This window comes from Poecilia latipinna, unplaced genomic scaffold (genome assembly GCF_001443285.1).
Source record: "Poecilia latipinna isolate Pla-1442-1.1 unplaced genomic scaffold, P_latipinna-1.0 Scaffold1962, whole genome shotgun sequence".
In the NCBI taxonomy this organism is placed as follows: domain Eukaryota; kingdom Metazoa; phylum Chordata; class Actinopteri; order Cyprinodontiformes; family Poeciliidae; genus Poecilia; species Poecilia latipinna.
Genome location: NW_015114578.1, coordinates 3534 through 17137, shown reverse-complemented (window position 1 = coordinate 17137; position 13604 = coordinate 3534). Strand labels below are relative to the sequence as shown.

At 40.1% G+C, this 13604-nt stretch overlaps 1 long non-coding RNA gene across 1 annotated transcript; it reads right to left on the bottom strand.

Annotated features, from left to right (window-relative positions):
- Positions 1-7218: 7218 nt before the first annotated feature.
- LOC106935421 (uncharacterized) lies at positions 7219-13216 on the bottom strand. The gene is made up of 3 exons (XR_001421896.1): positions 12487-13216; positions 8905-8979; positions 7219-7865 (listed from the first exon to the last, which is right to left on the bottom strand). It is a non-coding gene; the product is annotated as an uncharacterized LOC106935421 (long non-coding RNA).
- Between the last annotated feature and the right edge of the window lie 388 nt (positions 13217-13604).

The following is a 13604-nucleotide window of genomic DNA, read 5'->3' as shown; positions in this document are numbered from 1 at the left end:
TCTGTTTCTGATCCGATGCGTCTGTTGGGCCGGTTTCTGGTTGGTAGCGGCTAACCCGCACGGTGAGAGCAGAGGCTCCACTTCTCTTACTGAACCAAACCGGTTCTGTTTCTGCTGGACTGGGCGACCTTCACCTCTCACAGGAAACCGTATAAAAGCCATTTCCTTCCTTTAATGAAAGCAGCAGCCAGTGGAGCCTGTAGAAGATTTCATTGTGATGTTTTATAGCAGCTTGAGGAAGTTTGAAGAGCCAGAAGTTCAGTTCATAAAACCTGAAGCTGTTCTGACTCGAAGCGGGGAAATGTCGCCATTCTGGATGTGAATGCGCTTCACTAAAATATTTCTCATTTCTGTGTCGACTGAAATCATGAAACTGGTTCTGTTGGGGATTTCTGGCAGGTTTGGTTCTTCTGCAGACGCTTTGCACTGATTGGTTGATGAGGTGACTTTTATAAAGTTACACAGTTTACATCATGTTGTTCAAAACTATTTAGTTTTAAATATTTAAGTTGGAGGTAATATGGTTAGAGCTAACTAAATATTTAGCTAGCTACTTGTATATTAATCTACAAACAACATTTTTAGCAAACTACTTAGTTTGCTAGCCAATTTAAACATTTAGCTCTAAAGCAAACATTTAGTTTGAACCTAATTTTTCATAGTTAGTTCAGATCAGAGAGGCTTTAAACGAGTTGCTGTTTGTCATTTGGAAAAAAGAAGTGAGATCTGACATTTGGAGAAAAGACCAAACTGGCAGGAAGTGTGGAAAGTAAAGTTTGCTATGGGCACACGCCTCTGCTGGGTTGAAATAGTCCATCAGTGCAGCTCAAGTTCTCCAAAAAATCAGTTTTCTTTCACAGTCTTCTGAAACTTTTCCTTCCGCTTAACTTTCCATTATTATGCATGAATTCAGCCTCCTGTTAGTCTTTCCCATTAAGGTTTAGGCCAGAAGAAATAAAAATAAAACGGCTTAACTAGAACTGAATATTCATTATCATTTATATCATAAATAAAATCATATTATTTTAGCCAAAATAGAAATTTATTCATTATTTTCTTCAGTCCTTCACATCTGCTTTGTTTCTCCGTCACCTGCATCCTTTCCCTGCAGCGATCAAATTACCCCCATCACCACACGCCGTCATCAGATTACTGTAATCTGGTCCGGCCGTATCGGCGCGCCGCTAACGGCTCACACACGCAGCTGGTAATTTACCCGCCAACATTTCTGTCCCCGAGAAGGCGGTCATTACCAGAGACTCGTCTTCAGTCAGCCGAGGGAAGCCATGTTTGTTTTCATAACGCTGTCCAGACACAACATCTGAATAAAAAATTCAGATTGAAACTTCGTTCCACAGCAGATTAAAGATGTTTTATGTCTTTAGGAATCAAAGTTTTGGTGATTTTGCTGTCAGAATGACTCTGGTTCTGGTTCTGGTTCCTCTGCAGGTCATGAGTTCCCCTCAGAAGGACCCAGCGGAGATCAGCCTCACCTGCCCCACCCAGGCCTCGTCCTGTCCCCCACCCCCGCGCTCCCACCATGAGTAAGTGGGACCAGTTTGGTGCTCTGACTGGTGCCGGTCCAAAAATCTGGAAATCCGAGAACATTTTTCAGTTCAGGTTTTATTCTGTTCTGACTTTTTACTTCAGCAGTGGAGTCTTATGCAGTGAAAGTTAATAGAAGCCGCCTTAGAGCCTTTATCACTGTTTAGATGGAAAAAACTCCGTTATTTATTCCTTGTGGAAAACTTCTGTTCTGTTCTATTGTGTTCTTTTCTATGCTCACTTTGGTTGAGACTCACTTTGCAGTTTTTCTTGCTGAATATCTGAACAGTTCTCAGGTTTAAATCTGGCTCTGAAGCTGTTTCAGTGATCCAGTTGTTGATGGTTCTGGTTGGTTCTGGTTCTGGTAATGATCAGTTTTCTGAGTGAAAATATTTTGGAAAACGAAACTTGATAATGAAAAAAGACTTGCTTGTTCTCTGGGAGAGAAATATCATTCATTCATTCATTCATTCTTTCATTCTATATGAATTTCTGTCATAGATTCATATTAAAACTAATTTCTGTTTTAATAGTTTCTCTAATACGAACCAACAACTCTTGTTGAAAAGTTTCATTTTAATGTCAGTCCAGAACTCGTCACATCCGGTTCTGATCCGGATCGTCAGGTCTCAACCCGGCGCTGCGTGGGAAACCCTCCACATGTCGTTCCAACACTTTTTTTATTACTGTGTAACCACTGAAAAACTAAAAACGGGAAAAGAATCCTTTTTTCTGTTTCTGGTTGGTTTTACGTGTTTCGGTCCAGTTGTTCAGTGTTTCCCTCCAGGGCTGCAGCTCTGGGAGGCTCTGCTGCCTCTGACATCATCCTGCTGCTGCTGCTCATTCAGCCTCCGACGGTGGGAATATGCTAAAACCGTCTGTAAAGTGCTGCAGCCCTCATCGCCTCTTCCCTCATAAATCACGCTGCAAAGCATGATGGGAATGCGACGGTAGCGGGCTGAACTAAATCTGGAAGTCTTGGTCTTCCCCAGTAAAGGGACAGTTTTGTGTGTTTTCCAGACACATGGGAGCCATTTTATAGCAGGATCAAGTAATTATGTTACCTTCAGTTGTTATAAAAATGCTTCATATTTCAAAGAAATTTAGCGCCTGTCTCTTTAAGAACTCCTGCTGTGTCTGAAGCTCCGCCTTCAGGAAGTCATCCCAACATGGCGACTCTATTAACCCTTAATATCCACACCATGTGTTGCTAAGTCTCGTAAAATCCACTGATATCACTGAAATCTAAAGAGTAACGGCGAGCGGCCATCTTGTTTTCTATAAACGTCGACTGAAACTAGAAGCGTTGATGAATAAACTGTTTAGATTCTTTTTGTTGCTGAACGCGCTCAGGAAACAGCCGCAGATCTGAGGAAAGGTCTTTCATGTCCTCCATTATTCATCCCAACCTTTGATGGACTCGCCTGGAGACGATTGACGATGTTGATACCCTGAGCTAATTACCTTAATTACCCCCCAGCAGCACAGAGAGGGGGAGCGCTGGCTCACTCTGCCGCTAACGAGACTCTTAACGAGGTCGGATCCGATTGGTCGGGGCTTCTGCGTTTTTATGAGGATCAGCAGAAGATTAGAGGTTCATCTTGGAGCCGGTTCTGATTCTTCTGCACTGCAGGAATAGAAACCTGAAGTTTTAATTCAGGATTTATGATCATGTTTGGTTCTGGTTCTGGAAACGCCACCAGACCAACTAACTGTTCCTGAACAGGTCCGGTTGGTTCATATCTGACCCAAAACCGTTCCTCAGCTTCCAAAGCCTGTAAAAAGTATTGATGTTTCAGCCTTTTATTGCTTTTATAAAAAATCATGAGCAAAAAAAAATACTTTTCTGTCAAAGAAAACTCAGTGAAAACTGATTTCTGTAAAATAAAAACTAAAATATGTGACATAAAATAAGTCGTTGCATAAATATTCAGTATTTATTGTTTACACCTGGATTGGTTTCAGTTAGGCTGCAGTTTTCCTCCATTTTTCCTACTAAGCTGTAAACAGGTCTGGGCTTTGACTAGGCCACTGCAGAACGCCCTCCTTGTTTTCGTCAAACCTTTCTGCTCAGCTGTAGCTAAATGCTTCGGGTCGTTGTCCTGATGGGAAATAAATGTTCTCTGTCTGACATGATGCTGCCACCACCGTGCTTTACACTGTTTGTCTGATGAACCCAAAGCTCCATTTTGGTCCCATCAAACCAGAACTTTGTCGTTTTTCAAAAGAACAGCCTGAGAGATGACGAAGAGACGCTTCGTATCGTTTTGTTGGTGTTCTGTAGGGAGTAAAGTCAGTTCATATCAGTTTTACTCTTTAAATGCTTTTAAAATACATCAGAGACAAGAAGTGTATTGAATCTGTTTAGGTTTTACTTTAAAAGTGCATGATTGTACTTTAATATCACTAAATGAATTCAGTAGAAAGTTAGTGACGGCTCTGTTGGTTATTCTGTCCAGAAAACAACCAAACTAAAACAGGATTCCTTTCTGTTGATGAAAAATGTCAGAATGAAGTTAGAAGTTGATCTCCTGCATGTTGTAAATCATCTCATGTGACATTTTGAGGAGTTTCCCTCAGTAGGAGGACGGTTTGTAGGTCAGACCCACCGATCTGTCCTTCACCTAACTCACACCTTCCTCCCTGCCTGTCGGAGGGAGACGGATGTCAGCCGGTGCGTCTGGCTGCAGAGGGCTGTAATTATCTGCTGCTCAGCCTCATCTGGCCTCCATCTGCTCGACTCGGCCGCGTTCGCTACGCTGCAGCGCGCAGACCAAACAGGTCGTTACGCTGTTCCACAAAAACCCGCAGCGCTGATTAAAAGCTAGAAAACACAGGAGTATCAGATATGGTAAAAGTCTCAAAAAATATCGCAGAACCAAGAATCCTGCAGGAAACCTGGGTAATAATTACAAAACTACGCTACAAGTATTAGAATGCTAAATAAAAGAGCAATAATAATAATATTTATAAAAACACCATTTATAAAATCTAAATGGTTAAAGTTTATTCATGTAGTGAAACGGCAGACAGCCCTAGTTCCTTATGCAGCCAAAAATAAACAATTACCAGAAAACATTCAACAATTAGTGAATCAGAGTTTAAAATATGCAAATCTAAAACTGTTAGAATAAAATTTGAGTCAAACTGTGAAATAATTTGAATATTGAACAAAGTTGACAACAAAACAGTTGTCTTTTCCAGCGGCCATTGTACCAGCTGACCAAACTCTGGTTGCTAGGTAACGGCTCATTTTCCAGACACCAGAAATCATGAGCTTATTGCCCAAAAGCAGCTGTTTTCTTAAGAGTTTGCGTTGCTTTTAGAAGCAGTGGAGACCCGACTGGAAGAATAAAAACATTCAGAATGTGAATTTAGTGTAATGGGTCCCTTTAGGGCCCCAGATGGTTTGTTTTTAGTGGGGGTGTGCTGCTCTCAGCTGAGCCTTTTGTGTTTGTTGTGTTGGGTAGATGTCAGCTGAAGGGCCCAACATGTCTCTGCAGCTCCTGTCATTCAGCATCCTACTCACTGCAGCTCCAAATAACTCCTCCACAGTTCCTCTCTAATAGTGCCGCTGCTAATGCGTTTATGCAGCAGTGGTTGTTATGGCTGCCTCTTCATTTCCAAATTGCTCCCTGGTGTTTCCAGATATTTTTGCTTTGTTTTTGTTTGCACGGCTGCACTCGGAGGCCTCCTCTGACACGTCTCAGCCCAGAGTGACTCAAGTCTGCTTGCTAGAAAGGCTGGAGACTGTTGGGAAACGTCTGAGGAAAGACGCGGCTGCACCGGTCGGGCGGGTTCCTCCTGGACTCCACCAGGATTTATCCCCTCCAGCATTCCCTGCTGCCAATTTGAACTTGAATGAGGATTAGTGGGTTAAAGGTCAGAGCAGATTTCCAACCAGATGACACATTGAAGCGCACAGTAGCAGCATTTGAGGGTTTCATAACTGTTAACCAGCTGCAGCAGTAAACCTGTTTTTTTGTGGTGGGTCTTTCCTGAAACCTCCTTGTTTTGCCGTTTTATAAGCGTGGCACAGATTCCTCTGAAGCAGAAGCTGTGGAGATGTAATTCACTTACCGCAGAGCATAAACCTTCAGATTGATTATCTCTCCTCGGAGAGTTTCCTCCCATTCTTCTTTAAAGCCACACGACTCGGCAGCAATCTGAGAGGAATCTGTCCTCTGAAGGCTGAGCTTCTGCACAGCGGAAACCGCTAGCTGGTGATAGCAAAGCGGAACGAAGGTTAGGGGGTAAATACTTTCCACACAACGCCAGTTTGGTGTGGATAGATTATTTAACCCTTAATAAATGAAGTCACATTTTAGAAAACATCTTGTATTTCCTCAGGTTATCGTTGTTCAATATTAAAATGTGTTTAATCTGAAACTTTCAAGTGAAAAATGGAAAAAAAATGTTTATTATTATAATTACTCAAATGTGGGTGCTAGTTTCGTTAAGGAGCTACAGTGACAGTATTTAGCAGAGACTAATGCTAACGCGCCAGCTTAAATCATGTTGATCCCATTTTGTCTCAGGAACAAATGCTACAGCGTAGTGTATCGCCCCCTACAGGGGCAGACTTGTCATTACACGCCTACATATACGTTTTTTTGGTATAGATGTTTCACTCATAGTTTCAGTTTCATATTTGTTGAGTTTTGGTAAGTAATTGACAGTCGGGCTTCAGAAAAGAGAGAACAGGAAGACAGGAAAGAGAACAGCAGCATCACCACCTTCAAAATAAGAGCATGAATAGGATGACAAACTTTATTCAACTGTTTATACAACAGCTAATTGAATTAGTGCTTTAAAATTTAACCAGAAAAAATAATTTAGGGGAAGCTAAGCGCGCTAAACGTTTCTAAAACTAGCTTAGCTATTAGCGGCCTTTTCTTTTGTGACGTTTGAAGACTGGAAGCTGCAGGTTCTGACCCGGTCAGCTGAGAGGAAAAGTGTCGTTTTTCCATCTTCACTCTGCCTTGGTTGTCATACGGTGTGCTAAAGGTGTGACAGGAAGGACGCTCTGCTGGAGTTATCAGGGCAGCAGAAGGAAGCTGGTCCAGTGACCCCAAACCTGTCCCACCATGAGCAAACCGAGGCTCCAAACCTAAACGACTAAAATCACATAAAGTCAGAAATGTTCCAGAGTTCAGTGGAAGGGACCTAAAAACCAGAAGAGTCGGATCTCCTTGGTACAGAAACTCCTTGAAACATTTTGTTTCCTTCGGTTCTGGCATACAGCTCAAAGTTCAGTTTCCTTTACAGAAGCAGGTTTTGCAGCGGGTGTAACTCTAGTTGATGTTTCACTTTGTTTCCATTTAGTTTTCTGGCTGTGGTCTGTTTTCCTCCATCTGTTACAGAAATTAGTTCAGTTTAGAGCTAATGATTATTGTAGGAATCAGTTATTCTCACGATTAATCAAGTAATCAGATAAAAAAAACATATTCTGCAGATTTATTTTAATTTAACCACCTAGGTTTATTTTATATATTAGACAAAGAAGCAATTCAATCCTTTTTTTTCAATAAGAAAAGAAACATTTGATATATTGATCACTTTTTAATTTAAGTAATTTAATTTAAATAATAATTTAATAATAATTTAATAATTTAATTTAAATATTTATATTATAACATAAATATTTAAAACGTTTATTGTTTATATTTTAATTTCTATTCTCCACTTGTTGATCCATCATCCTAACTTTGGGAATTTAGAAGCTTTTAAACTGGAAACGTTTGGATTCAGGATTATTTCCGTCAGAATCTGTTGAGTGTTTGAATTTTCTCTACATCTGATGCAGTTTTTAAAGAAAGGAAGAGTGAAAGAAGCCTCCAAACGCTGAATGTTTGGAGGCTTTCTGTGGCCTGAATTTGCTAAATCTCCAGCAGACCTTCAGTGTTGGTCTCGGTTTCTGTGGACTGATGGGAACAAAGGTGTTATCAGGCCATAAAAGGATCAAGTTGAGCTTTTATTACAGCTGATAAAAGCTGCAGATTCAGGGACTCTAAACTGAAGGTAATTTAGCTGCAGATGTTTGAATAAAAGATGAAACTTTGCTACAGATAATAAAAACACCTCAGATTGGAGCTGCAGCTTGTTTCCTTCACACAAACAGAGACGCGTTTCCTCGCCTCAAGCCGTTCATGGTCGCTCTGTATTTGGTTGCCATGGTGAGCCAAGCGCCTCGGCCGTGTTTTTATCTGCTGTCCTCAGAAAGTTTGATCCATCCGTCCTCAGTGTGGACACGTTGGACAAGCTGCGGCTTGTAGACCTGAAGCTGGTGTTGTAATTATTAGAGTCAGAGCGAGTTGGTCCTGAAAAACACGGCAGAGCAGGAAGTCACTCCGATGTGCCTGCAGAGATACAAGCACGATAATTACAAACTACTGACAGGACCGAGCGCACAGCCCTGAGGAACGCCACAGCAGGACATCTAGGAAGTCATTACTATTATATAAAAAAATATTTTAATTCAGAAATGATTCATAATAAAATGGAATTGTGTTGAAATTTATTTAGCAACTTGATGAAGTGAATTGTTATAATTCTCAGAAAAAGGATCTTTTTTCCTCTTATGTTCATTAAGACAATATTTTTGTTTCTTTTAAAGCTTCTACATTTATATATGCTATACTTTTCTCTTCGTTTTGTTTTCACCGTTCTAGATTTATCATTCATGTACTGAATGAATGTGGCGACTTTTCAATGCTCAATTATAGAAAAACGTGAAATAAAAAAGCTGCTTGCTTTGAGCAGGAAGTGACACGGGGCAGGCAAACAGGAAGTGTGCCAGGCAGAACGGCGCAGCGGGACAGGAAGCGGGAAAGTTGGAGTGAGGAGGGAAACGCCGACTCAGCGCTTCGGATAGCATTTAGCTTCCCTTCAACATTTAATGGATGTTATGAATGATGGCTGCCGAGCAGATCGGTTCGAAAATAAAGGTGAAGGAAGTGAAACGTGATTATCATGAAAGCTTCCATTTCTCCTCAGGAGGCTTTTATTTTGAAATCTTCAGCAGATTGTTGCGTATCGATTCTGTCTGGTTGAGGCTTGAAAAGGGAGGACAGAAATAACTGCAGCTAAAACACCCAGACTGTCTATAAGTAAAACCAGTGGAATGGTTTAAATTAATAAGACATTTTCTGAATTTAATCTTTTAGATTAAAAATTTTAAAGAATATTTCTGGGGGTAAAAATACGCAAAAATATCAGTTCTGTCAGACATAAACAGATATTTACTGATTTTAGCAATCAAAAAGTAAAAATACAGACAATAATTAGATGATTTTCAGCCTGTTTCTGAATTGGCCTGCAGCCAGTAGAGAACTGACTGCTGCTGGTTTCCAGTCGTACCTGAAAGAGGTTTCAGTTCTGGCTGAATGCAACGCGGATCTGGATTCTTGGTACCGCTGATGTTCATGTCATCGTCTGAGGAGACACAATTAAGCAATAATAACAAATATTACATCAGCCCAATTAAAAATTCAGAAATTTAATTCAGAAATGCTCCATAATGGTCACATAGAGTGCTGTATACATATTCATGGAAAGTTTGGTGGAAGGAAGATATGTACCTGTAGGAACCTTGCCATCCACACTTTTGAACACTGGGATTTTTTACTATCAAAATCCCAGATTTTGTGGCGCTAATTTAGGAATATTAGCAATATTTTCCCCCATTAATCTAAAAATCTACATGTTGAAGAAAAACATGAGCAGACGCATATTAAATCTTTAAAGAACATAAATAGCTCCATTTTGGTACTCGCCACATTGATAACGGACGAAAACTTGACAGGATGGCCGAGGCAGCAGTGTGGTAGAAATAAGAAACACTGCCACCTGCAGGTGGGAGTCAGCATCACTCAAACCAAATGTTTTTTATTTTTGCGAAACATTTGCGAGGAGAGGAAGAATCCAGAGGAGAGCAGGAAGAAACATTCCATCCATCCATCCATCCATCCATCCTGATGTGTTGAGTAAAATAAATGACTTGCTGACAGATAAATTATGAGATAAAATAAATGGAATATTTCATGTTTTATGTTTTTAACAAAGTAAAAAATCCAGTAAACTAGTTTAGACCTGAAGAGTCCTGGATGGTTTTTAGGAATATAACTAATTACCTGTGTGTTCATAACGTCGCTCCGGCTCTAATTTGATCTGTTTTCACTTGCCTCCGTCATCCTGACCTCCAGCTGTAGATTAAAACACACCGACGGATTCTCTCCTCTTCCAATCTGCTGAGGGAAATCTGATGAGAACTTATTGATCTGCTGATTGTTGGTCGGCTCCGTCCTGCTTCCAGTCGAACCCGGATCCATTTCGCCTCAGGAGGCCCGCTGCTCGCTCCGCTCTCATCCAGGCTGGTCCTCTGGAGATGCAGATCAATTGATTTTGTCTTGTTGAGGCTTGAAAGAGGCGGATAAAAATAGGTGTAGCTCGATGGTTCCCTCACATCCATCTTTTTTCCTACTTCGTGTTGACAGAAGGGCTCTGTTTAATTTTCTTGAGACAGTTTGCACTAAATAAATCAATAAATCCTGATGTAACGAGGAGGATGATGACCTTTTCATGGTTGGTTGAAAACTTTGAGATATTCACGTTGAGTTGGAGATTTTTTTTAGTATCGGTGGGAATATTTTACCATCTCACGATTTTATCCAAGATCAGTTTTTAATCCAATTGAGTATTAAAATTGATTTCTGCATTAATCTCTTTCATTTTGCAGTTTTGCATTTCTGTACCGTCTCCATGACGACTACACGATGTAGTTCCAAAATAGATGCCGACAGACTGCCGATTGGTTTTATTTATTTTTTAAAATCAACTTTGGGACATTTATATATATATCGATTCTGAATCGTATTAAATGAGAGTCCTGATTCTTACGTGAGTCGACTTCAGCCACTAGAGGGCAGTAGAAGGCAGTTTAGCCTTTTCACAATCACAAATTTGGCTGGACGATAAATTGTCCCAGAAATTATTGCGATAAACGATAATATTGTCATTATGAGACCATTTTAAACTAATTTAACGCTACATTATTAAAAATTTTTATTTTCTACAGAACATTTCACACTGGAACTGGAAAACGATTGAAAAATCCAAAATAAACAAACGTGAATTATAAAATATAAAATTGCATTTAAAGAATAATAATCATGGCAGGTAGCTTCTTCATGCTGGTGGTTAAATGTTTGCAGCGTTTATCAAAATGACGGCTTTTCATCTATTAAAGGGAAGGATAACATTATTAAATTATTTTAATGTATCGTCTGTGATTAATTGATTTATTGCTTAGTCTTGTTAAAATCTTCGTTCCTATTGGACCACCAGTAGAAAAATGGATTTATACCAGAAGGTTGTTGATAACTTCACCAAGAGTTTGCTCAGATGTTTGGGGAATTTATCGTGAATGTTTCTGAAAATATGCGATAAGTTCAAACTTGTCCTCCAGATTCCTGTTTTTTCTTTTGGAAGTAAAACGAAACATTTTCTGGTCAGTTATGTGATGCTTTCCCAAATGACTCTAAAAGCTTCTCGCTTTCTTGTTTGTAAAAATCTTCACCTCGCTGAGTGGGGTCACAGCCTGGCAACGCCGGGTCGTAACCATAGCAACAGCAGCTGCAGAGAGTCCAGCCATGCAGTAATTGGGCTTTCTGATGCACAGCCGGAGGAGACAAATATACTGACACTTTATCACAGAGCGCCGCGCGCGTGTGTGTGGTCACACTGAAAATGAGCCTGTTTTTCATGTTTGGATCATTTGAATGTTTTATGGTGGCTGTTGGAACCAGAAACGCTTTCTGCTGGATCTCCATCCACACATGAAGCCCTACTTTCTCCTTTTTTAAAAATATAAATACATTTTAGTGCAGTTTGAATATCAGCAAAAATAAGGAACATTTTCAATTCAAAAAACATTTTTGCTGTGAAAATTATTGAATTAATTAGACATATGAAGTTCACACCAAATACATTTATAGTTTTTAATCTGTTCTTTAACCACAATACAAAATCTTTCTTATTTCTAATGTGCTTCTTTCGGACACCAGTCAGATAAAGAAATGTGATTTGAACCACTAATCTGATCAGTTAATTCCCATTAATCATAATTTCCCCTTTTTGGTATTTATCGATATTTTTTATTGATCAAACAGTGGAGAAAATAGAAAAACCGACATTCCAGACAGTTTGGGGGATTTTAAACAAAATTCATTGGAATTTATCATGAAAACAATAAATCCAAATCTTATCACAATAAATGATAAATGATACAAAAAAATCTTATTTGAATATGATCTTCTAATTCATCTGTAGCAAGACTCGTTTCTGCAAGAAGAACCAGATATATTCAGGATTATTGATTTTTACTGAAACTTTTCATTGAAAACAGCAAAAGTAACAATCCCGACATTACTGACAGTTTTAAACATTATTTGGAATAAATGATAAACGATACAATAAATAGCAATGAGAAAAAATAATTTCTACATATTAAATATGATCTAATTGATCTCAGACTAATTTTTCCAATAATATTTAAGAATAATGGGATAAGAATTATATATTATCATAATCCTGACATTACAGACAGATTTGGGGAATTTTAAACATCATTAATTTATCTTCACGATAAATCATTCTTATCTCGATAAATGATAAACATCATTTCATGTTAAATATGATTTCAGCTGAATGAAAACCAAATATGATCCTTTAATTCATCTGCATTGACTCATTTCTGCAATAATGATGAAATGAAAGCTCTGATTTCTGCAGAAACTCTGATGATCAGATGGAGAACTGGCAGCTTTTCTGAGGCTCATTCCAGCAAAACCAGCAAATTTAACGGCTTTAATTTCATGGCTGTTGGATGAAAATGATCAGAGCAGCAGAAGAAGGAGGCAGGATGGAGCAAGAAGGCGTTACCTGGGTGGTACAAATCATCTGTGCTCGCTCAGCCGTCTGCATTCTGCTCATGTTTCCGCTCCACAGCAGAACGCGATGAGAGGAGAGGAGGGAAGAGCTGGAGGCTCGTTAATTAGGATCTGCAGGATGTGAAGAGCGGATCAAGGAGCCAGCTGCAGTGGGAAGTTCCACCACTCAGGACCTTTTGATCTGCAGCATCCAGCCGGGGACGGAAACAAGCCGGCGGAGGACGGCTCCGCTCCGGATCGCACACGGCATGACGAGGGCGCTGCGCCGTGGCGGCCGGCAGCGGAGAGGGCATTGCCGCGCTGCTGCTTCCTGTCGCCCCGAGGCGCCGCTCAACGCAGGTGAAGCAGCATGACAGCCGGTTAGTGGAGGAAATACTGAAGACGCCCAACAAGCAGGAAGCAGGAGCAGAATCTTGATTTCACTGGAAACCAGCGTCCTGGAGGAGTCATGCTGCGGGCCAGCTGATGAGCGATGAGGCTGAGGGGAGCCTCATGGCTCCTCCCACTGGATAAGCATGCAGGTTCTGCAGATTGTCAAGGAGCTGGTGTCTCCATCCAGGCACCGGGCAGCCGCGCGATTTGGAGGTGTGTGCGCTGGTTTTAATCACCAAACGGCTACAGTTTTCATTCGAGGTGCACAAATAAAAAGATTTGTGAATCGATTCAGCAGATTTTAAATGCAGTAAAGTTGTACGTCTATTTGCGGTTATCCTGCATCGCATTGCGCCTCGGCTCGGCCACCGTTTGCATATTTTATTTACCTTTTTCAATCAGACTAAATTAATTTCTTTTTGGGATCAAAATTATTTACATTTCCTTTTTTTTTTTTTTTTTTTAGATTTCTTCTTTTTTTATTTAAGTATTTAATTTGTGGTCGATTAAAACGGCGAAATTCTAAATAATTTCCACAATTTCACAAAATTGTTTTTCTCTCTCTCTGTCTCTCTCTCTGTCGCTCTCTCTCTCTCTCTCTCTCTCTCTCTCCCCCTCTCTCTCTCTCTCTCTCCCTTCCTCCCTCTCTCTCTCTCTCTCTCTCTCTCACGTTTTTGGATTTACTGAAAACAAATTAATGTGTTAAAAGGAAATGGAAACACATTTCTCATCCACCGG